We start from the raw sequence: 24,175 nt of genomic DNA, 5'->3' as shown, positions 1-24,175 counted from the left end.
GACAACATCCCAGGCTGTGTTCTACATGAAGTACAGAATGAACTGACACCCCACCTAAGCACCATGTTCAGTCATAGCCTCAACTCAGGCTTTGTGCCCACTGAATGGCGCACAACAACAGTTATCCGACCTCAAAAAGGGGGAGCCACCACCCAGGAACTACCGCCCCATTAGCCTAACGAGCCTGGTTTGCAAGGTCATGGAACGTACCATCATGGAACTTATAAACAAAGACACTGGTAATCTCCAAACTCTGGACCCAACCAGTTCGGGTATGTAAAAGGCAGATCATGTCTCCTAAACCTGACAGACTTCTTTGAAGCAGTCACCAAACCATAGACGAGGGTAAGGTGGTTCACACAGCCTATCTAGATCTCACCAAGGCTTTTGACACCATCCCCCACTCTGGAATTATAGAAAAACTCACTAAACTAGGTATAAATCCCTAGGTCACACGATGAGTTGCCAACTGGCTCACTGACAGAACCCACACTGTGAAAGTAGCAGACTCCAAATCCGACTTCAGACCAGTGACAAGTGGAGTACCACAGGGTTCAGTCCTGGGTCTTCTCCTGTTTGGTATCTACTTTTTTGAAGTACAGGCTAACACAGAAGGTCTTTAGCTAACGAAGTTCGCAGATGACTGCAAACTAGGAGCCATAATGAAAACTCCCAACAAAGTGGACATCCTACAAAAGGGCCTTACAGAGACAGATGCCTGGTGTCAAAGCCATGGCCTCAAGCTCAGTGCCAAAAAGTGCACCGTCATCCCAGTTGGTAAAAACTCTGTACCCATGAGCAACCACATAGGTGGTAGTCTAACACCGAAAGTGCGATAAGCGACCTTACAGGTGGACAGTAGTCTCTCCTTTGATAATCACACCGTCACAGTAGTCAGGAAATCTTTCTATGTGGCACACCTCATCACAAAAGGATTCTCATCCAGGAAAAACAAAAAAAAAAAAAAAGGTCATTGTTCCCCTCTACTCATCACTCATTAGACCCATTACAGAGTACAATGCCCCTTTTGGTATGTACCTCACATATCTACAACAACTAGAAAGGCTGCAGAAATACCTCACAAAGAGGATTGCCGGCCTCAAACAGTTGCCCTACGCAGACCGTCTCAAAAAGCTCCAGCTTTACTCCATCGCATATCGCCTACTCGGAGGCGATCTCTGCCTAACATACAAAGTTATGTCAAACCCACAGCTGTTGGACATGCTCCACTTAAAGAAATCCCAATCCCTCTGAGCTACACGCTCTAGGAACCTAAACCTTGTCACTACAATAAACAGAACATGCTGGAAGAATAGATTCCTGTCCCACAGACTTCCCATTCTCTGGAACAAACTACCTATCTGTATCAAACAAAGCTCCTCATTAGCACTCAAGAAAAATCTTGATGATTGGATGGGAAATGGGAAATTCACCCCAGGGATAAACTCTGTGGCTCTGCTCGACAGGGGCAAAGGAAAATAATTTTCTTGGGTGGCGAAAGCTAGGGTAACCTTTTTGGCTAGGCTTATATAGGTCCTTGGGCCAACAGCCTAGTACCTACCTATGAACCTGCCACAGTGAACCATGCTCTGGCCTTACATTACAAGTCTAGTCTACAGTATTTGGGAGAAGTGTGGACTAACAACCATGTAGTAGATTTCCAAAGTTTTGCCGAAAGTCCTTTCAAGATGGCTATGGTGGTGACTGTGCCCCTTGTGGAGTGAAACCTTAGCCATCTGCTATAAATTACCAGGCTGTGTACACTTAAATAACGAAAGCTCCACTTGAAAATAGTCTGATTTGAGATGGGCAATCTCTTTCTTGTTTTTCCAAAAGACTATAAAGAGAAGGGTCAGTCCTCCTACAAGCCACTGTTATATCAAAGTAGAACCTTGGCTGCCGGAGGACACCTAAAGAAAGCAAGATTATTTTATCTGTTTTGTGCTTTAGGAAGTAAAACCTGGGAGGTGAATGTTCTGGTTTAATCAAACCTCTGTCAACTCTAGGCACAAAGGATGAGAGTCTGTGCAAAAAAAATGACCATTGTCTGCATGGAAGACCAGGAAGGGTTCCTTAGACATGAACGCCTGCAATATGAAGTGACTGCAGCTAGGAATACAGTCTTCCACAATTTATTTATTTATTTTATTTTTATTTTACATTTGTTGACCGGGCTAGTCCAGCTGGATACATGTCCATTTCAGCAGAGGCCCGGAGAGAAAAGCTCCTCGAAAGTAAAGTACAATATTATATATAAAAACAAAACAAAATTTTACAGGTGCAAGTACAATACAAAATTAAGTTATTTGATACATGAAAGATCATACAGATGTGAGTAGAGTAGAATATAAGGAAATATGCTCATTTGATTGCAGAATCTTATGATAAGTATCTTTTGTTAACATAGTAGGTAGTCTGAAAGACATTTTTGGATATAGATAGAGAACCTAATCAATTTTAAGGCCTGGTATATTTATGGTTTCCATTAGGCAGTTAGTATATACAGTAATAAGACGGGTATCTGTGAAAAAAAATGACATGAGAGGTCAGTCTGGGTTCATACAGGTGCATAACCAATGGGATTTGAGGTAGGTTTTAAGCCTGATTTTAAATTGCATTAGTGAAGAAAGGAAGGTCAGGTCACTGGGGAGAGAGTTCCAGGTTTTACCCACGGTATTGGAGAACAGAGAGTCCCCCAGCATTATTGTAGGTTTTGCCTATTTGTACTAGTATTTTATTAGATGAGCGTAGGGTCTTAAGGTTGCTGTAGGGGGTGATAAGGTTGGTAAGAACTGGTGTGTTATTAGGCTGATACAGGATTTTGTATGCAAATGTTAATTGTTTAAATAGAAGTAGATTTGGTAACTCTAGCCAACCTAGTTGTTCATAATTAATACAGTGATGGGTTCTGAATATAGAGCCTGTTGCAAATCTAAAAATATTATTATAGGAGACAGCCAGTTTGTTCATGTTGTTTTTTGAGAGGTTAGTATATATAGGGGAGGCATAGAGGAGGGTAGAGATTAAGTGGGTCTGGGCAATAGTAAATTTTACATGAACTGATCTTGCTAGCTCCAAGTGTGGTAGAGCAATTTACTTCCCAAACAAACTTCTGGACCAAGGATCTTGCAAAGTGACCTCTTAGGTGGCCTAAGATGCAAGACTCCTTGAAGAAGTGTTTTACTGTTCTCTTGGAAATAAGTGGTGGATCCAGTGGCAAAAACATGTTGTTCCAACAAAGAGCTGGACCTTGACGGTTGCAAAAGCTAAGCCTGCAAAAAACATTGCAACACTACTCATTATTTATTACTGGCCATTAGTTTCCTCCTTTGGTACCACAGAGAGAATCTTTTCCACTTTGTAATATACGACTTCCTAATGCTAGGTTTCCAGATCTCCATTATGCTCAGCATGGGGAAAGTGCTCAACAAGTTGCACAACCCATGCAATAAGCAGTAGTTTTGGTGGAGTGGTTCCACTAAGAAACAGAAAAGGGAAATGCACTTTGTAACTATTTCTAGAGATTGTTTCAAGTACTTTAAAGCATTACTGGAATGCAGTTACTTCTGGATGAAAGTTTTTCAAATGTGAAGTTACACAATTCATATAGGCATTCTTTAATCTCAAACTTTGTAGTCTACATCGTGTTTACACAGGATGGTATGGAAACTAAAACTGATTGCAAGGGTTGTTTGACTTGTTGCTAGACAGACATTAGATTGGAATTTTATATAAATCGACATTATTTCTGTACTCCTGGGAATAAGGATTGCTATTGGACAGCAGAGGTACATGGGTAGGATTGCCCATGTAATAAACACTATAGAGGGTAAACAGCTAAGCAAGTGAGAAAGCGGATTTAGGACCATATCAGGGATATTAGAAACATTAGCACATCTAGTTGTCCCATAAACATGCATTTTTATAAAGAACACAGAGGATTATGGATGGACTGCCAATCATAACTCGTTTATTATACATTCTAGACATGGATGCCAATAAATTCACCTCGAGAGTGAAGCTAGAAAACTGAATCTTGGCATCCATGTCAAGAACACAATTATAGTTATGTACTTACCATAACTTGGCATCTGTGTTATCTGTAGTCACAATTCAACACGAAAGGGTCAGATCCGTAGGTGTGGTGCCCACCCTCGGATCCGAAGATCTGGAGTTGAAATCCTTGGATCCAGGACAGGGAACTGAAGGTACCATATCAGAGGGCTTCGGGTCCGAAAGTACAGTTTTGTACCTACCATAAATGTAGATGTCCGAACTGGATAGCATCTGCAGTCATAACAACTGGGTTGTCCTGTCGTCAGGCAGCCCTTCAGTCGGCCGGATTCCAAAGTCCGGGTCCGGCTTCGGCTGATGTCGCACTTCACTCGACGTCATCTCTGTTGGTCTTCGGGTATAAAGGCATCAGCCGACGCCATTTTCCTCAGTGTTTCTTGCCCCAGATGCCAGTAGCCCTCTTGGAGGCTAAAATTTGGACAGATGCCAATGTTTCCAAAAAGATAGAGGTAAACACAAAAATAAGCATGTATGTACATATATACAAACAAATACACCATAAAAGACCCCCCCCACCAGCTAGCTATTAGGAGGGTAAAATACCCTAGGAGTACCACAGAGGGGAAGGAGGGAGGGTAATCCTGACTGCAGATGCTATCCAGTTCGGACATCTACATTTATGGTAGGTACAAAACTGTACTATGTCCTTCATGGATGCATCTGCAGTCATAACAACTGGGTAGAATACCATAGCCAACTAGGGGAGGAGGATAAAACTAGATTATGGTGCGTTTAGGATCCCTTGCAGTACAGCAGTGGCAAACCCTGCTCGGGATCTGGAATATAGAGGTAAATTATAATGCTTGGCAAATGTATGCACGGAGGTCCAAGTAGTCGCCTCAATAATGTCTTTGGTTGCCACTCCTCGTAAGAAGGCTGTGGTAGTGGCTGTTGTCCTTGTAGAATGAGGTCTTATGTTCTGTGGAATTGGTTTTCCATGGAAGGAGTAACAGAATCGTATGCAATTTCCTATCCATTTGGAGATTGTCTGTTTGGAAATAGCTTTTCCTTCCCTTCCTGTTGCATAGGCTACAAAAAGTTGGTCAGTCTTTCTGCTATTTTTTGTTCTGTCCAAGTAGTAGCGTAGCTGTCTATGTACATCCAAGGTATGCAGTATTCTTTCCCCTCTGTTTTGTGGGTTGGGAAAGAAGGTAGGTAGGTGGATTGCCTGGTTTAAAGACACTCTGGATACCACCTTAGGCATAAATGTAGGATTAGTCCTCATGGACACTCTATCTTGGTGGAAGATTAGGAAGGGTTGCACTGCCATTAAGGCCTGTAGTTCTGAAACCCTCCTTGCTGAAGTAATTGCCAGTAGGAAAGCAGTTTTCCATGACAGGTGTTGTAGGTCTGCTGTTGCTGCTGGTTCAAAGGGTGATAGTGTCAACTTTTCTAGCACAAAGTTTAAGTCCCAAGCTGGCAAAGGTGGTTTCCTTGGAGGTTTTACATTCTTGATTCCTCTGAGGAACTGCCTGAGCAAAGGGTGCGAAAAAACAGGTGGATCAAAGCTGTATTCTGCTGAAATAGCTGATGCATGTATCTTGATGGAGGAGTAGGACAGGCCTGAATGAAGAAGTTCGGCCAGATACTCTAGAATGTTAGGCATATCTATGTTTGACATCTTTTCCTCTTTCAGTACTCCAAATGACAAACCGTTTCCATTTTCCAGCATAGTTCCTTCTTGTTGAAGGTCTGCGTGCTTCAAGAATAATGTCTTTAACTCTTTGGGAAAGTTCTGGGTTAGCTGTTGCTATGTGATGTTCCATGCAGTCAGTTGCAACGTTTTTAGGTTTGGATGTATGATGCTGTAGTTGTTCTGAGTTAGCATCAAAGGCATCAGGGGTATTGGCCACATATTGTTCTGAGACATGCTCCTCAGCAGTGGGTACCAGTGTTGTCTTGGCCAGTTTGGAGCTATCAGGATTATCCTTGGACGTTCTTCCTTGATTTTTAGTAATACTTTGTGTATCAAGGGAAGAGGTGGGAATGCATATGCTGTCAGGCCTTTCCAGCTGAAGGAGAGCGAATCCACTTTCCATGCCAGTGGGTGGAATGTCCTTGTGCAGAATTTTTTGAGCTGGTGATTGAGAGGTGATGCAAATAGATCTATCTGAGGCATTCCCCATTTCTTTGAGATGGTCTTGAAAATGTCCGGGTGCAGTTTCCATTCGTTGCATCCGATGTGGTTCTGCTTAATATGTCTGCTAGAGTATTTTCTTTTCCCGGTACAAATATTGCCTGCAACTGGATGTTGTAGCTGAGTGCCAGGTTCCACAGCTCCGAAGTCATTCTGCATACGGGGTATGAATGAGTGCCTCCCTGCTTGTTGATGTACCACATGACTGTGGTGTTGTCTGTCCTTATCATCAACTGGCCCTCTGAGAAATGGTCTGAACCTTTGGATTGCCAGTTTTACTGCCAGCATTTCTTTTAGGTTGATGTGCAGGTGAAGTTGATCCTGTGTCCACAATCCTTGCACGCATTTGTCCAGCATGTGGGCCCCCCATCCTAGGTCTGAACCGGCAGTTGTGATGGTCTGGCTTGCTTGACATCTGCGAAAGGGTAGGCCTGGGTTTGTCTGGCATGCCTGAGCCCACCATAGGAACTCCTGTTTTAAGCATGGAATTAGTGGGATTTCTGTTTCTAGGCTGTGACTGTGTTGGGACCATAAATTCTTTAGGTACCACTGTAGTTTTCTCATATGTAGTCTGGCAAGTGGGACCAAGATTATGCATGATGCCATGAAGCCCAAGGCCTGCAGTACTTTTCTTGCTGTTAACTTGTTCAGCTTTGTTAGTGCCAAGAAGTAAAGAGGGAGTTCTTTTGTTTTTCTGCAGTTAGGAATGCCATTTGTTTTACTGTGTCCAATTCCGCCCAAGAATGTCCTTGTTTGGGATGGTATCAGCCTTGACTTTTGTAGATTGACTGTGTATCCCAGAGCTTGTAGCAAGTAAATGACCCTTTGTAAATCTGTTGTCAGCTTGCTTTTGTTGTCCCCTTGTAGCAGGCAGTCGTCCAGGTATGGGTAAATTTGAATTCCCTGTAGTCTGCAATGGGCGATTACTGATGCCAGGCATTTTGTGAATACTCTGGGCGCAGTAGATAAGCAAAGGGCAATGCTGAGAATTGATAGTGCTCTGATCCTGCAAGAAATCTGAGGTATCTTCTGCAGATTGGTCGAATGGGGACGTGCAGGTATGCCTCCTTGAGATCTAGAGTCACCAGCCAACACTCCTTGCCCAGCATGGGAAGAAGTTGCTGTAGGGTCAGCATTTTGAATTTTGGGACAATGATGTATGTATTTAAGGCGGACAGGTCGAGAATTGGTCTCCAACTTTTTTCCTTTCTTGGAACTAGGAATAGTCTTGAGTAGAACCCCTTTCCTTGCTCTGCAGTTGGCACTTTTTCCACAGCTCTCATGTTTGCTAACTGCATTATCTGTTGTAGAGCCTCTGTTTTTTGATTTGGAGGTAGATTTGGCATTCCTCTTTTGATTGGTAAAGTGTGGAAGTGGAACCGGTATCCTTGATCTATGGTTTGTAAAATCCACTTGTCTTTTGTTACATAGTGCCAGTTCTTTGAAAATAAGGTTAACTTTCCGCCTAGAGGAGCTGCTATTTGTTCCCTGGTAGGCAGATTTAGGATTAAGTCACTGTGGTTGTGTTGATGTAGTGGCAGTGGTTGTGTCTGTGCCTCTGTTGTTACCTTGCCACTGTCGTCCTCTGTAGGCACCTCCTCTGGATTGGTTTCTGCCTCTGGAACGTCTGTTTCTGCCCCTTTGAGATCTTGTGGAGTCAGGAAAGGACCAATTTTTGGCAGGCCAGTTCCTGCTAAACCTTGGGGGTTGAACCTGCAAGAAATCTTTAACCGTTTGAACGGATTTTGCCTTTTCTTCCATTTTCTTCATAACCTGCTGGGCAGGTGTACCAAACAAACTTGTCTTATCCATAGGAGCATCTAGTAACTTTGCTTTAACATGATCCGGTAAAGCTTGCTCCTTTAGCCATGCATGCCTTCTTATCACTGTGCCAGTCATGGCTGATCTAAATGAAGCCTCCAGTGCATCATAGCCACATTTTAAGGAATGGTTACTAACCTGTTGTATGTTATTTACCATTTCTAATACATATTTCTTATCAAGAGATTCATCAGTGGTTAGCTTTTTAGTTAACTGATCAAGCATAAACTCTTGGAATTGTATCATGTGAAACTGACAGTTTAAAGCTCTAGCTGAGAGAGTAGCTGAAGTGTAGACCTTTTGCCCCATCTGGCAAACGAGCTTGCTTCCCTTTCAGAAGGAATAGGGTTTTAGCTATGGTCGGCTACTGCCTTGGGACCCTGGGATATAGTTTCGGGTCTGCAAGAGGGGCCTTGTAAAGGTGGTGATGAGTGTCTGGCACCCTGTAAAATCTGTCTGGTTTGGCAGGGGCTGGAGGTAAAGAATCTGGAGCGGAGCAGACATCACTGAAAGCATCATCCACCACAGACAGAACAGGAGGTATAGCTAAGGGCCTGTGTTGTGGAAGGTGCAGAAAGGTCCTAAGTCTTTTCTGGAGTCTGAAAAATCCTGTTGCTGCCATTGGAACTGCTCTCGATGGCATGTAAGGTTTCCCCAAAGGAAAATTCTTCTGGTGGGGAAGCAGCTGGAATGGATTCTTCAGCATCAGAGTCTTCAAAATTGGAGAAAGGAGCCTCTGGCTGGTCAGTTATGTCTGATTCATCGGCTGAATCATCAGATGACACTGGCTCAGGGGGCTCTGCCCTAGGTCTCTTCTCTGGGGGCTGAGAGGCCCTGTCTGGGTGAGATTGAGATCCTCTAATTAATGAAATTAAATCTTCTGCCAGAGTAAGCATTTGAGAACTAGAGGAGGGCCTGGTTGTAGCGGGTTTAACAGGCACTGTTTTAGTAGTCTTGGCTGCTTTAGCCCTGGCGAAGGCCTTAATGGACATGGCTGCTGGAGGCCTAGCAGCACCACGTGCTGGGGTAGAGACATCCAAGGGAATGGTGTCTGATAAGTCAGTGGCAACCACCGTAGTGGGTAAAATTTCTGAGGCCGATTCAAGAATGGTAGCAGGGGCCTCAGTTGTAGAGATAGATTCAGCTGTACTTTGATCAGTTTTCTCGGTTTCGGCCGAAACCGAGACACTCGCGGTTTGCTTAATCATGGTTTCAGCCGAAACCGCGGACCGCGAGTGTCGGTCTTTATCTTTGCGTTTTTTGGCAGATTGGGTAGTTGGAGGATCCGACGGCATAATGTACGCAAAATCAGAACCGAAAAACTGTTCAGCAAACTCCGACCGACGCCTAAGCGTTCGTCGGTTGAAAGAAGCACAGGCCGAACAGGCTGCTACGTCGTGGGCTGGGCCTAAACAAGGCAGACAATAAGAGTAGAAATCTTTATGAGGTATTTGTTTCCCACAGGTTAAACAATTATTAACTTTTTCTGACATCGGCTGAGGCAAGAAAGAGTCCCCAACGGGGTACTTAGCTTTAGAAGTCTTCGAAGTAGTATTCGGTAGAAGTAATCTCTGGATCCGACCGACCGGCACTTGCGAACAGCTTCTGCTTGGCGCCACGGCAAGAAAGACTGGGGAAATGGCGTCGGCTGATGCCTTTATACCCGAAGACCAACAGAGATGACGTCGGGTGAAGTGCGACATCAGCCGAAGCCGGACCCGGACTTTGGAATCCGGCCGACTGAAGGGCTGCCTGACGACAGGACAACCCAGTTGTTATGACTGCAGATGCATCCATGAAGGACATCCCCTGGATCCTGGAGTGGACTCCCTGGACGATCTGGAGCCGGATCCGAAGACCTAGGATCAGACAGCCTGGGACGTTTAGTCTGGGCCTCCTCCACGGAGGAGATTCTTTCTAGCCCAAGAGCAGACCGCCTTGGCCAGGGAACCAGTGACCAAGGGGCCTCCTTTAACCAAGCCTTTAATAAGGAGCTTGTTACGACGGTCGACCAAAGCCCTCGGGTTGAAAGCGGCACAGATGCCGCATTCCATCTCGAGGTGGTCGCAGCCGAGATAGTAGATGCACTCCTCACGTGAGTCAGAAATAGACATTTTCCGCCCACAAGAGAAGCACCTTTTAAAGCCCAAAGGTCTGTCTGACACAGCTGAACCACGAAACAAGCCAAAGTTCGAAAACCCGATAAAACCGTCCAAAACACACAAGCAAAACGTAACAACTTAAACTAAGACTACTTACACATCACAGTAACTAGGCCAAAACTCAAAACCCGTGAAAGGGACAAGAAGAAAAGGTAAGAAATGACCATGAGGGGATCTCTAAAAAGGCACAACTACCTACTAACTTCTTCTACTCAGAAGAAATACAATATAATTACGAAAATTTTCAAAAAAACACTAAGAGAAGCTGAGAAATCTGCATCTGACTGAGCAGCAAACGAGATCTGAGGGAGTGTAGGGCAGCAGAGCATTATGAGAGTGGAGGAGCATGAGCTAAGCTGTGTTCCGAGTATCCCAGCTCGGATCCGATATCTGATCCAAGACCCTAAAGTGAGAAATAAAGACTAGATAACATCAAATCTGAAGGTTACGATTGGAAACCCAATCATAAATTCTTTACAGTACATAAAGCTCCTAGTTACAGTAAAGGGGGGGGGGGGTCAAGCCTTTTGCCAACTTTCAAGGCCATAAAGCACTTAGCGAGTGCTTTCAGAAAGGCACTGTAATACATATAGTCCCTTACGTTTACACTCACCTTGCCATGCCTCTAAACTGTCCAGACTTTTGGCTCATTTGTTTGTGGTTTGTTCCTCAAAGTAAACGGTTTTCAGATCAATCGCAAAGGATTGTAGTCACTGAACAGTAATATATTTTTGAGTTTGAGTTCATATCCTTCAGAGAAAATGGAGCTGAACACACATCCTGTTATTCGAGCTACTCTCATTTGTAAGAGGAAGTGACGCCTTATCAGTATGAAGAGCAAGCAAAACCAAATCTTTTGTTCTGCTGCTGTCATTTACTGGTGCATACTGGCAAATTTTACAGTATAGTGCAATACCCCATCTTAGCAATTTAATCAACAGGTCCTTAACATTTAAGATCAGGTATTGCGCCACTAGCACTTAACTGATCTGCCTTTTTCCAAATGTTGAGCATAATCACCATGCTACATGCACTACATAACAGTAATCAATCTTTTTGGAAGTATTTTATAATGCTCATTTATCAGAATTCTGATTTATACTTACATGTATCCGATGTATTAATGAAAACGATGAATGGTTAGTTTTCTGTTATGGTATTCCCCAACCAGATGGCTTAAATACGGAGTTGTTAAGGAATGTTAATTACTGTAAACATATGAAGACTTACACACGCATACACGTATGTACATACAATATATGTATATATATATATATATATATATATATATATATATATATATATGTATGTATGTGTATAGATATATATATATATATATATATATATATATATACACACACACATATATATATATATATATATATATATACACACACATATATATATATATATATATATATATACACATACACACATATGTATATATAAAATGTATACATTACATACACGTGTGTACTACAGATGGGTGAAGTATCAAAACAAATGCCTGTCACACTCACACAAAACTGTGTATTTGAATCTTTGATTTGAACACATCAAATCTAAAACGGAATCTACTTTTTGTTTTGCCCCCCACCCCCTGCTATATACCAACCTCAAGATCACAATACAGTGGAAATGGGGGTCCAGAGTGCTTACGGGCAGTCCGACATGCCGGACCTTCAGAATGGCAATTACAATGAAGCCAAGTTAAACTGACAAGGCAAGGAAAGCTGTTAAACTCACAATATATTGAGTGTGTATCCAGAAAAGATTACTCTGAAGAAACCAATATCCAGGATGCATTTGGTAAACTGCAGAAGTCCTCTCACTTTCTTGCTGGTTTCCTTAACCCCACCCCTATATAAACAGAGTTCCCTGGCTGGCTACTTGCCTCTAGAATTAGTCATTCAGCTTAGGTATATGAAATAATGGCTATGGACAAAGTGTTGCAACGACTATTGCACAGTACTTCACAAAATAACAGCAAAAGTAAGATAACAGTGGAATACTATATTGGAGATGACTAGTATGCAAGGCGTGAGGGAAGAGGAAAGGCACTAAGGCCTACAATGTTAGTGTTCTGTGCACAGGCACCAGAATCATTTCTTTTTTAGCTCTGACAAGTAAAAATACATCCCTCCCACAAAGGACCATCGTTCCTTGAGACCAGAAAATTTTGAGTAAACTCTGCCCTCTTTTTGCTCTGGCACAGTACAGCCCCTTCACTCCTCTTTTTGCTCTGGCACAGTACAGCCCCTTCATTTAGAAGTGCCAGTAGCACAGACTTGTCTCTTGCCCTCTTGGTAATAGGAGGTCAGAGAATTTTGGTCTTTTGCAAAATGGAGCTTGTAAATGATTCATCTCCCACTCCCCTGCTTAAACTATCAATGGTTCTATAGACACAGAGGTAGAAGAAGCATCCATAGATAATCTCATCTTATTTCAGGAAGAGATTTGTGTAGGAACTCATGCATCATAGGAATCAGCAACAGTTCACTAATCTCAAGCACCCTCACCCAACATCTAACACAAGAAGGCTAAGTACAAGGAAGGAATACTTTGTTGGGAAATCATGGGAACCAATGTAAACCTCAAATTACAGCCCCAATACCCTACACATGTTGAGGTTGGGGTCAACCCTAAAGAAATTCAGTTTAAAATAATCAATGTTGATTGCTCTGTTGGCACCAGGGCAAACAAGGTCAAGCGCATCAACCACATAGCAGGCATCAGTATTAATACCAAAGTCAGATACAGTGACATCAAATGGAAATGATGCAAGATTAAATTACAGAAAGACCACACAGAAGACCAGAGAAATCAGCCCTTGATGCAAGTGGGGGAAGACCCCCAAGGCCAAAACTGCTCAACTTAAAGATGGTCTACCACAGGTTTTGGGTAAACCTATTGAATATAAAGAGGAAGAAGGCCTAGCAGTGCAGATCTCCAGTTCCCTGGCAACAGAACCAAAATCGACAAAGGGAGGCAAAAGGGTTCCTTGTAAAGGTAGTCACACCAGTGAGAGACTTGATGGCAGAAAGAGCAGCAGAAATCAAGAATGTATCATCACAATTCCTCTTATTATAGTCAACCATCTTTGGCTTCTTAGCTACAGAAGGAACATCCCTTTAAGAAAGCAGCCAATGTGAAAGGCGAAGCCCTGACTTTAATACCTATCAGCAGCCTCAAGTTTTGAGATTCTAGTTGTTTTTTTGTGTTCCCCAATGAATACAGAAAAGTCTGCCTCTCCCAAACACTGACGCATTTTAACATCTTGTCCTAGGGCAGAATCCCCATAAGTCCATGTTTACCTTTGTGTATTCTATATGGCACTTTAATGTGGTGACAGTTAAGATTTTAACAAATTTAAGGGATTTATACGGCCAATGAAACTGATGCCCTTAGTTGCATTCTGCAAAACACACTCACACTGTAATGAAGTCACTCTAGACATTATTATTTTATCTGTGACAGTATGGAGTGTTGAATCATGGCATTGTTGTCCACTGCATTGATTTTTGTTTCATAACATTTTGCATCATGCACTTGTTTTTAATGATAATTGACTTCAGGCTTGTTTGATTACCAAGTACTCTGCAGCACTTCACTGCCAAGAGTTTTAAATGAGGCAAGTGATCCCATGTTTTGTCAAATTTGTCATCATTCTTTCCACTGCTAATCTAGGAAACATTGTTTCAGGGTAACATGGAGCACAACTATTTTAAATAGTCACAATTTCATCACAGCTGGTGTAACCATTTTGTAGATTACAGAATTCGTACCATTATAATTACAGCAAAAGTAGTTTAAACAAAATTAGTAAAGCCAAAAACCTGCTACAAGATAATGATCGGTAAATGAAATTTATACAAAGAAATATGTAGCTATCCTACAGTTTTAAAATCCCAGCATCTAAATAAAGAGAATCTGCCTAAATAAAAGAGAAGCTGCTCACACAGAAAACATGCTTCCTTTCTTCATACACCTGGATTAGCACCATCAAAATACAGTACATAACTTTAATCTGCAATACAAGAATAAGTGCAAGCTCACTCCCAGTATAACTGTCGCATTTTTAACATTAATGTTAACAAATTATGAAAGTAGATCTGTGTTTGTAAGAAAACACTGTTGACCACGGACAAAAAAAGTAGAAGTATGACAATCCTTGTTTTTATCCATATTAACTAACAGCAAACCACAAAACACACTGAGGCACTAAACAGTTACAGCCACAAAGCAAAACCACTAAAACTATTGCTCCAAAACAGAATAATCAAACGACTGTATAAAAACATCAAGTACTACATAAAAATGGTGGGTGTCCAGAAAAAAAAAAAAAGGTAGCCTGAGGTGATTACCTGAACAAGTGACTTCAACACACAGCTAAAAAGATGTGAATTGGGGGACCCTGGGTGCCAAGAATTAAGGGTAGGAGGAGGGGCCAAGGTAGCCTGGGAAAGTTTTAGGAGCCTTAAGTAATTATCTGCCAGTTTCAGTTCTACATATGACAGACTTGAGACTTCCAGCATCATTCCCCATGAAGCTCCCTACAAAATGGTAAGGCGGACACTGCTGACTACAGCTGGAATACAAAGGAAAAAAACAAGAACCGTGGTATTACAGACATTTTGTGCACAAAAAACCCTAAAATCTATTAACTGCATATTTTATACACAACCTTTTTTTTATCACTGTTTAGCTCCAATAAATAATGGTAGCAACAAACGAGCATCAATTTTTTCCCACTAAACGCATGTCTTTCCCTTGAATTTCACTGAAGTGCCACATGCATCTTCTTCAGACATACATGCACAACTCTATTATGCAACATGCCATAATGGTAGATGCTGGAAATGACCAGTGTTTCAATATTATTAAAATGTGAGACATTCCTTTCAAATCTCCAGCCTTCCAAAGCTCAGGAACCTACCCACACAAAGCATACGCCTGCCTAGGCATATACCAAGTGTACTGGTATAAGAGGTGCATACGTCCAACACCATTTTCTTGCCTGATAACACTTAAGACAAAGGACTAACTTCCTAAAATAGTGTGCGACTCTGGCATATTAAAGTTAAAAACAGGATGAAGTTAGAGAACACAGGAAGTTTATTTTTTGGAGTGGAGAAAATAAAACCCTACTCCAGTTGACAGGAAAAATGTGGGAGAATACCCCTAATGGGGGATAGAGTAATGGTACACTGCAACAGACATCCACTGATACTACTCAATTATACTGTGGTCATTAGACCACTGTGGCAGTTTTCAACATCTGGGATAACCTCCAGAGCTTATCTTAGTAAGACTGGACAGAGGGAGCAGGTAATCCCACCAAATGTAATCCCTCCGAATTTAGAATACCTTGGACAGCCTTGGCAAATACGCTTCTTGGTCTACACCGAACATCTAGCTTGTAATGCTAAGTGAAGGTGCAGACAGAGGATGACATGCCTGCTTCAATAACAGTTTTAAAGTCTAACCCTTGCATAAAAGCACCTGAAGTCGCTTCTAATAAGGCATGGTGGTCTAGCTCAAGGAGCAGTCTGCTGCGATTTGTATAACACAAAAGAACTGCATTACAGACCCATCTGGTAAGTTTTCTTAGAAACTGGAAGGCCCTATTTCTTGTATGCAAAAGTCACAAAACTGGTTAAATTTTTAGGTCTTTACAATTTCTAAATAAACACATCTGAGCTACACATGAACATTCAATAACTGAATAATTCTGCCTCCCTTATGTATTCCTTGTGTTTTGATTTTTCACAAGGGCAGAGCAACAGCATCTGTAATAAAACAAAACAAAACAAAAAAAAACTTCTATCTGAAACGAAAACTACTGGCAAAGCAGTCTTCCAAGTCAAAAACTCTGAAGCTTGCTCCAACTCAAGTACCACAGAAAAACACTATAAACTCAATGAAAGGGGTTTTGACCCAAATAGTTACTGTATCCCATGGCAAAACAAGACGAAATGGATAAAAATGAACTTTGACAGAGGTGCAGGAAAAGCCAAACTTAAGCAATTCACAAAAATATTGAAGGACCAAGGAGGAACTCTCCTGCTGTATTGGGGTCCTGTTTACAATTTTGACACCAGATAGAAAAACCTTTCCACCTGGATATATAAAAGTCTTCCTGATGACAGGTTTTCTAGCTTCTCTAAACATCTGTAGCACATCCTTAGGCAACTGGTGTCCGAAAAGTAAAATCGTATCATAGTGCAAGCTCCAAGATCTGTGGATTGGGATGTACTGGTGACCCCTCATCTTAAGTAGATCTACTGAGAGATGGAGAGTCTGGTAATGACCCCCTAACCAGCCAATTCCTTGAGAAGACAGAAAACAATACTCTCTCGAACAAAAGAGGTCAACAGAAAGTATCCACAGATTATTCCTTCTTACCTTTTGGTGTACTTTAACTCCAAATTGAAGGGGGAGATGAAGGAAGACCACTATGTTTAATATCCATTCAGGGGTGTCGGTACTGGACTGGCTTAAAAACATCCAGCCATTGTGTTCAAATGGGATGAAAGGTAGACTACTTGAAGAAAGAGTGTCGAATGCCTACCTCCAAATCTGTCACAGCTAGGCTGCAAAAGGGGCAAGAATTTGTTCGGTCTTGTACTACTTAATGGCGATAAGGAGCACAGTACTTTCAGGACAGGATGGTGAAAGTGCGGCTCCAAGCTTCATGGACTGGAGGAAAGGCAACAGGTTTTGATGGCTCAAATCCCAGAAATCCAAAGGCTTTCTTCTGGAGAAAGGCAAAGACATCAAAAGCTTGCTACTGGAAATGCTTACTCATGAATAACAGACTACCTCAAATTACAGGTCCACTTTGTAAGAATCAGAAGAAAGGGTGCACCTTCACTGTGTGCACTTTGCGCTAAGAGGAGGACTTTAAAAATATGTTAATCTGGCAAGCCCACTTTCAGGAGTGACTGAGGAGCACGGATTGGTTAAAATACCTTAACCAAAGTCATTCAGTAAGCAAACAGCGGCAGCTGACAGCCTGAATCCATAACTGCGAACTGCTAAAAATCTGGAACTGTATTCCAGATTCTCTCAATCTTCACAATCTGAGGAGAAAGCATCACTCAATGGACAGGACTCGCTTCTGTTCTTGATGAGACTCCAGATGCATCTTGCAGGGATTAGCTTACAAACTCTGTAGAAACTGTAGCACGACACTGAACCAGCTTAGCTCAATCTCCAAAAGGGAGGAGGTCTGCTGCAGGCCTGCTCCTCAAAGTGGATCTTTCCTCTGTCTGGCAGAATCCAAGGAATATATTCCTGGGTTCCACCTTCTTAACAGCAGCAAAGATGTCCTCCTCCTCTATAATAAGCAAAGTTAAACAGCCCTTCCTTTTCCTGATAATCAACCAACATTCCAGGGCAAAAGTGGCCAACGGCCATCTGTGCCATCCCAATGGGTTGGGACTTTGGCTGTACACAAAAAAATAAATACACTTTCAAACTCTACAAAGGGTAAGTATACCAACTCTGAGATCACACTATAGTGGGGAAAAGGGCAAATGCCCGATGCCGGCCAGGCAATGTTTTTCACCTGGGAAAAAATTTACTGAAGTGGCCATTCAGGATTTTAACAGGTCAGTATTTCCGTGTTGATTAAAACGTTCAGCAAACATCTCTTTCGGCACGGTAATATAGACCTCCAGATGCTCCTACCACCACTGGGCATCTTTGTTCTTTGCAAATCTTAATATTTTTTATCATCATCTTACAATACACAGGACACTACATTACTAGATGCAACTATTTCAAGAGTTGTCTGCACTCCTTTTCTTCAACTGCAATATCTTGTTTATATTCTATTGTGCTTCTATAAAATGTGTCATTAATAACTATGTAAAAAAGCTGTGACTGAAAGAGGGAACAGTGCCCCCATGGTGTCATCCACATGTGCTTTAGCAAACAGAAGTGAGAGAGAGTAACCTAACACAGCAGAGAGAAAAAAATGGGTAGGGGTACCTGTTAAACTGGACACTAGGACAGTTACAGCCTCTACAAAAACATAATAATTTGTGATGCTTTCCTGTGGGAAAGATCACCACAGGACTGCTTGATAACCTGCAGTTGACAATCAAAGTAGGAAAAATCATAAGTTACGTAGGACATGCAGAGAAATAAAATGTCACATTTGTGGCATGTGGCTCCAAGACTAAAAACATCAATATTGTAGTCCTTAACATGCCACCGTAGAATAAAATAATCAGCTGATCCTTAAGCAGAACCAAGTATAAACAAATAGCCTTTTTAAGAGAAACTAACCAAATTTAAATTTAGTAGAACAATTAAGATTATATACAATCTGTATCAATTTACTACATAAAAAACAAAAATGTAAGTGTAATGTGTATTACTAGAAGGCTTAATATAAATTAATAAAAGGGGAAATTAGAACCTTAAAGAGAAATCTCCCACAGCTGAACATTGATAGAAGACCAAAAGTAAAAGCTAAAACAAACTTGCTCAAGCTGCCATGCTGCCTGTCTGTCCGAGCTCATATGTTATGTTAAAACTTTAACTCAAGCTTTCAGTTAAAAAAAAAAAAGTCCACATTTGGCAATCACAGTGCACAAAATTACATACATATATCATCAAAAAGTACAGTTGTGTACACTTACCATAAATGTAGATGTTAGAGTGTATTCATTGTTGCAGTCATCACATTTGGGTTATCCCTGCCAGGGTAGCCCTCGGCCGGCACGAATACCAGAGGCTTAGTATTTCTGCATCAGTTGCTGTCGCTTCAGGACTGCCGTCAAGTCGTCAGTTGTATAAAGTAAGGCAGCAGACGTCATTACATCAGTTTTTCTTGCACTGTCAGGAGCCCCCAAGTGGGAGCCAGGTTATGGTGGAAGTAGAAAGTAAACACCAAAATGACCCTTGTAACGGGTGAAGAGAGAGAGGAGGGGGATGGAGGAAGGAAAACCAAGATTGCAACAGTGAATACACTTAAATATCTGCATTTATGGTAAGTGTACACAACTGTACTATGTTCTTCGTGTTTCACTGTTGCAGTCATCACATTTGGGTTGATTCCCAAAGCTAAGGAAAAGGGTGGAGCCAGTTAAGGAAACTAGGGGCTGGCTAGGATGCCCTGCAAGATGGCAGTGGCAAAGCCTGCCCAGGATTTGGAGAAGATAGGGAGGTGGTAATGTTTGGTGAAAGTGTGAACAGATGTCCAGGTGGCAGCCTCCAGGATGTCCCTGGTGGGGACTCCTCTGAGGAAAGCTGCAGAGGTGGAGGCTGCTCTGGTGGAGTGAGTCCTGACCCGCTTAGGGGGAGGCTTTCTGTGTTGCTTGTAACAGAAATGGATGCAGTGTGCTATTCATTTAGAAATTTGTTTGTTTGGAACTGGCTTTGCCCTCTGCCCCTGCAGCAAAGCTGGCCAGCAAATGATCAGACTTTCTGAATGATTTAGTCCTGTCTAGATAGAATCTGAGCTGTCTGTCACATTTACAGTGTGCAGGATCCTTTCCCCCTTATTCTGTGGGCTAGGGGAAAAAGGTGGGCAAATGAATGGACTGGTTGAGAGCCACACTGGACACCACTTTGGGCATGAAGTATGGGTTAAGTCCGGAGGGAAACCCTGTCAGCATGGAAGATGACGAAGGGCTCCACAGCCATGAGTGCTTGTAACTCGGAGATCCTGAAGATACTGGTCTGAAGGGGGGACAGGGTGAGCTTTTCCAACACAAAGTTAAGGTCCCAAGCTGGGGTAGGTAACTCTTCTGGGTGGCCTTAAGTTGCTAGCCTTTCTTAGGACTTGTTTGATCAGAGGGTGTGAGAAAAGGGGCTGCTCAGTGGGGAAATGAGCAGAGACAGCAGGCGCATGAATTTTAATAGAAGAAAAAGAGAGACCACTGTGTAGCAGGTCAGCAAGGTAATCCAGGATGGGAGGGAGGGCTGTGCCGTATCGGCTCCCTTAGCTTGAATCCAGGTGCAGAACCTTTTCCACTTGTCAGCATAAGGGTATCTGCCCTCACATATAACATCTAGTACCCGTTTAATGAGGTTGGCAGATTGATCAGTGGTTATGGAATAAGTCAAGCTGCCAAACTAAGCATCTGCAATTGGGGATGCATGAATTCTCCTTCCCTCTGGGTAAGAGGGTAGGGGTCTGAGTGAGATGCCATGGTGGCAGTGGGGACAGGCAGAGCAGCAATGGGTACCAGTGCTGGCGAGGCCAGTCTGGAGCAACAAGTATGGTCCTTGGTTTTTCCTCCCTTATTTTGAGCAGTACCCTGGCAATGGGAGATAGTGGAGGAAAGGCATAGCAGATAAGGACAGGGCATCCACTTTCCACGTCATGTTATGATGCTCCCTGGCGCAGAACTTGCTGAGCTGATGGTTGATGTGGGAGGCAATGTGCCCCATTTCTGAGTTATTAGGGTGAAGGTTCTTTTGTCTAGCTGCCACTTGTGTGGGTCCAGAAGATTTCTGCTTAAGTGATCTGCCATAGAGTTTAGAGAACCTGGCAGGAATTGTGCTAACAGGTGTAGTTTCATGGCAGAGGCTGTGTGCCAAAGGGTCATGGCCAGCCTGCATAGAGGGTAGGAGCGAGTCCCTCCCTGGCTTGTTGATAGACCACATCACTGTGGTGGTGTCTGTTTTGATCAGGAGAGCTCCTGGGGAGAGAAGGGGCCTGAAAGCTGTCAATGCGTGCTGGACAGCCAACATCTCTTTTTGGTTGATGTGCAAATGGATTTGCTGTGGGCTCCATTGGCCCTGTATGCACCTGCCATCCAAGTGTGCACCCCCAGGCATAGTCTGATGCATATGTGGTGAGGGTCTGCTTGTTGGGGGTTGGTGAGAAAGGTACTCCCTTATTGTGGGAGCATGCTGCTGCTTACCAAAGAAAATCTTTCCTGAGGCAAGGTATCATGGGTATAAGAGTTTCCAGGTCTTGAGAGTGTTGATACCAAAGGCTTTTTAGGTACCACTGAAGTTTCCTCATATGCAGTCCGGCATATGGAATGAGTAAAATGCAAGATGCCATGACCCCCAGAGCTTGCAGGATTTTCCTTGCAGATAAGTGGGGTCTGGTGGCTAGTTGAGAGAAGTAGGCTGTCAGGTAAGTTTGCTTTTCTGGTGTAAGGAATGCCATCTGGGATGCTGTGTCCAGGCTTGCTCCCAGGAATATAATCCATTGGGTGGGTACTAGTTTGGATTTCTTTTCGTTGATAGTGTACCCTACTAGGGTCAGTAGGGACTTTACAAAGGCCAGGTGCTTGCGCAGCTTTTCCTGACTGTCTGAATTAGGCAGTCACCTAAATATGGGTAAAGTTGGATATTCCTTTGTCTGCAAAAGGCAATGGCCGGAGCCAGACATTTTGTGAAAGCTCTGAGAGCAGTAGATAAGCCAAAGGGAAGTGCAGAGATCCTGCCCTGAAACGTAGGTATTTCCTGCATGATTCCCTGACAGAAATGTGGAGATAGGCCTCTTTTAGGTCTAAGGTGACTAGCCAAGCATCCTTGGAGAGCATGGGTAACAGTTGCGAGAGAGTGAGCATTTTGAATTTTGGTATCACCAGGAAAGTGTTTCAAATTGATAGATCAAGGATGGGGCAGCAGGGTGCCCTTTTTCTGGGTACCAGAAAATGTCTGAAGTAGAAACCTTGGCCTTTCTGTTCTGCAGGAACATGCTCTATTGTCCTCATAGAGAGCAGGGAAAGGACTTGCTTTTTTGCCTCTGCCCACTGGCTTGGAGGTAGATCTGGGAATCCTTTTGGGGTTGAAAGAGTGTGGAAAGAAAATCTGTATCCCTGGGACACTATGTTGAGGTCCCAGCGGTCGCTGGTAATGGTGGCCTGGGTGCTTGCATGAAAGGAGAGTTTTTCCTCCATCTTTTTTAAGAGCTCCTCTGCTCTAGTGCTAAATAAGTTGTCTTTGTGCAAGGGGGCATCCAACAGTTTAGATTTAACATGGTCTGGCAAGGGCTGTTCCTTAAGCCATGCATGCCTTCTAAGGACAGAACTGGTGACTGCTGCCCTGCAAGAAGCTTCCAGGGGCGTCAAAACCACAGTGTAAGGTGTGCTTAGTTACTTGACTTGCAGAATGCATTAACTCTTGTAACTCTCTAGATTCTGCACAAGCAGGTAAGGAAGACACTTTTTGTTTGAGGAGTTCCATGGTATGTTGCTGAAATTTTAGCATACGGAACTGGCAATTTAGTACTCTGACAGCAAGACTACCAGAAGTGTATACTTTTTTACCCCATCTGTCTAGTGCTAGGGAATCCCTATCTGAGGGGGGGGGGATTCATAGCAGAGGTTGCTTTAATACCTTTAGGCCATTGAGAAATTACCTCAGGGTCAGCAGTAGGATTTTTGAAAATAAATTTGTCTGAGTCGGGGACTCTGTAATACCGGTCAGGTTTTCTGGGTGCAGGAGGTAGGGTGACAGGAGTCAAACTGGATTGCAGGAAAACATGGTCCACAACATCCAGGACTGGGGGAATGGCCAGGGGTCTGTGCTGTGGAAGATCTAAGAATTCCCCGATTCTCTTTTTAGACCAAGGGTGGTCCTGACATTCCCACTGGAAATGCTCCCTTAAGGTATAAAGGGTTTCCCCAAAGGAAAATTCCTCGGGTGGAGAGGCTGAGGGAATGGAATCTTCTGCATCAGAATCCTCATAAGCAGAAAGGGGCTGCATGTCTTCATCTTCACATGCAGAGTCATCCGACCCCTATTCAGACAAAACTACTGGGGACAGATCTCTTTCTTTTGGAAGGGGTAGCTTGGTTTCCCCCGATAAGCATAAGGTCTTCTGCCATTTTAAGCATCTGAGAAGGAAGCAGGTGCCTGAGAGTGGGTCATCGGTTTCTTGGGTGTGGTTCGTACCCTGGGGCCTTAGAAACTCAGTCGTTTTGAAAGAACGGTAGACACGAAAGAAGTTGTTAGTTTGTGTCGAGAATCTGTAGTGCGAAGTACTTCCCCGGAAGCCAGTGCCTGCTCAGCGGCTAAGGACCCATCAGAGGGAGAGAAAACCGGAGGATCCTTAGTCGAAGAGTTTGCAGCATATCGGACTCCACAAGGGTCTAGGTAGCGGCCTGCGAATCCACAGAAGTGGGCATCAGCGGCTGCAAAAGCGCCTCACTGAGGACCGGAGAAATGACGACTAGCGTAACGGAAGTGTCTGTAGGTTTGGACCTGTGCGGTCTGTGTCTGTCTTTATCCTTACTTTTTTTCGAAAGAGCTGCTGTCGGATGGCTTACGGAAGCCATATCGGAATTCGAGGACTGTAAGCGAAAATATCTAGCTACAATAAGGGCCAGACGACATATGGTTCTGGAGTTGAACAAAGCACAGAAGCGACAGCAGGGGACGTCGTGCTCTGGGCCTAAGCAAGTGGAGCAGTAAGAATGAAAGTCTCGGTGAGGCATTTGCTTTCCACAGGCACGACAATTGTTAACTTTTTCTGACATCGGTTAGAGCAAGAAAAAAGGATCCCCAACGGGGTACTTAGCTTTAGAAGAGTTCAACTTCAATTCGGAAGACTAAACTCAGGTAGTGGCCAATCGGCACTCGTGCAAACTGCTTCTGCTTCAGGCTCCACGGCAAGAAAGACTGATGTAATGACGTCGGCTGCCTTACTTAATACTACGGACGACCTGACATCAGTCCTGAAGAGACAGCAACCAATGCAGAAATACTAAGCCTCTGGCATTCAGGCCGGCCGAGGGCTACCCTGGCAGGGATAACTCAAATGTGATGACTGCAACAGTGAAACACGAAGAACATCAATAGCTACACCCCATATTACTGTTAAATCTGAAGGTTTCAGATTTAAAATCACAGAATAACCACACTTTCAAAAGGGACTTCATGCAATAAATAAGTTCAGCTACTGGAATAAAAAGGGTGCAAAATATTACTCATTCACAGTCTTAAAATTATCTGTTCAGAGGTTAGACCCATCAAAAGAATGGGGACCTGCTCCACCCACCTC

The 24,175-nt window shown here is 43.2% G+C and overlaps 1 protein-coding gene across 4 annotated transcripts in view; it reads right to left on the bottom strand.

Annotated features, from left to right (window-relative positions):
• CSNK1A1 (casein kinase 1 alpha 1) overlaps positions 1–24,175 on the bottom strand; it is a 1,314,414-nt gene that overhangs the window by 960,214 nt on the left and 330,025 nt on the right. The window lies entirely within an intron of this gene.

The sequence above is a fragment of the Protopterus annectens genome, chromosome 3.part1 (assembly GCF_019279795.1).
Source record: "Protopterus annectens isolate FY-2018-M chromosome 3.part1, PAN1.0, whole genome shotgun sequence".
NCBI classification, from domain to species: Eukaryota; Metazoa; Chordata; order Ceratodontiformes; family Protopteridae; genus Protopterus; species Protopterus annectens.
The sequence above is the reverse complement of the archived record's forward strand: the minus strand, read 5'-3'. Positions and strand labels throughout refer to the sequence as shown.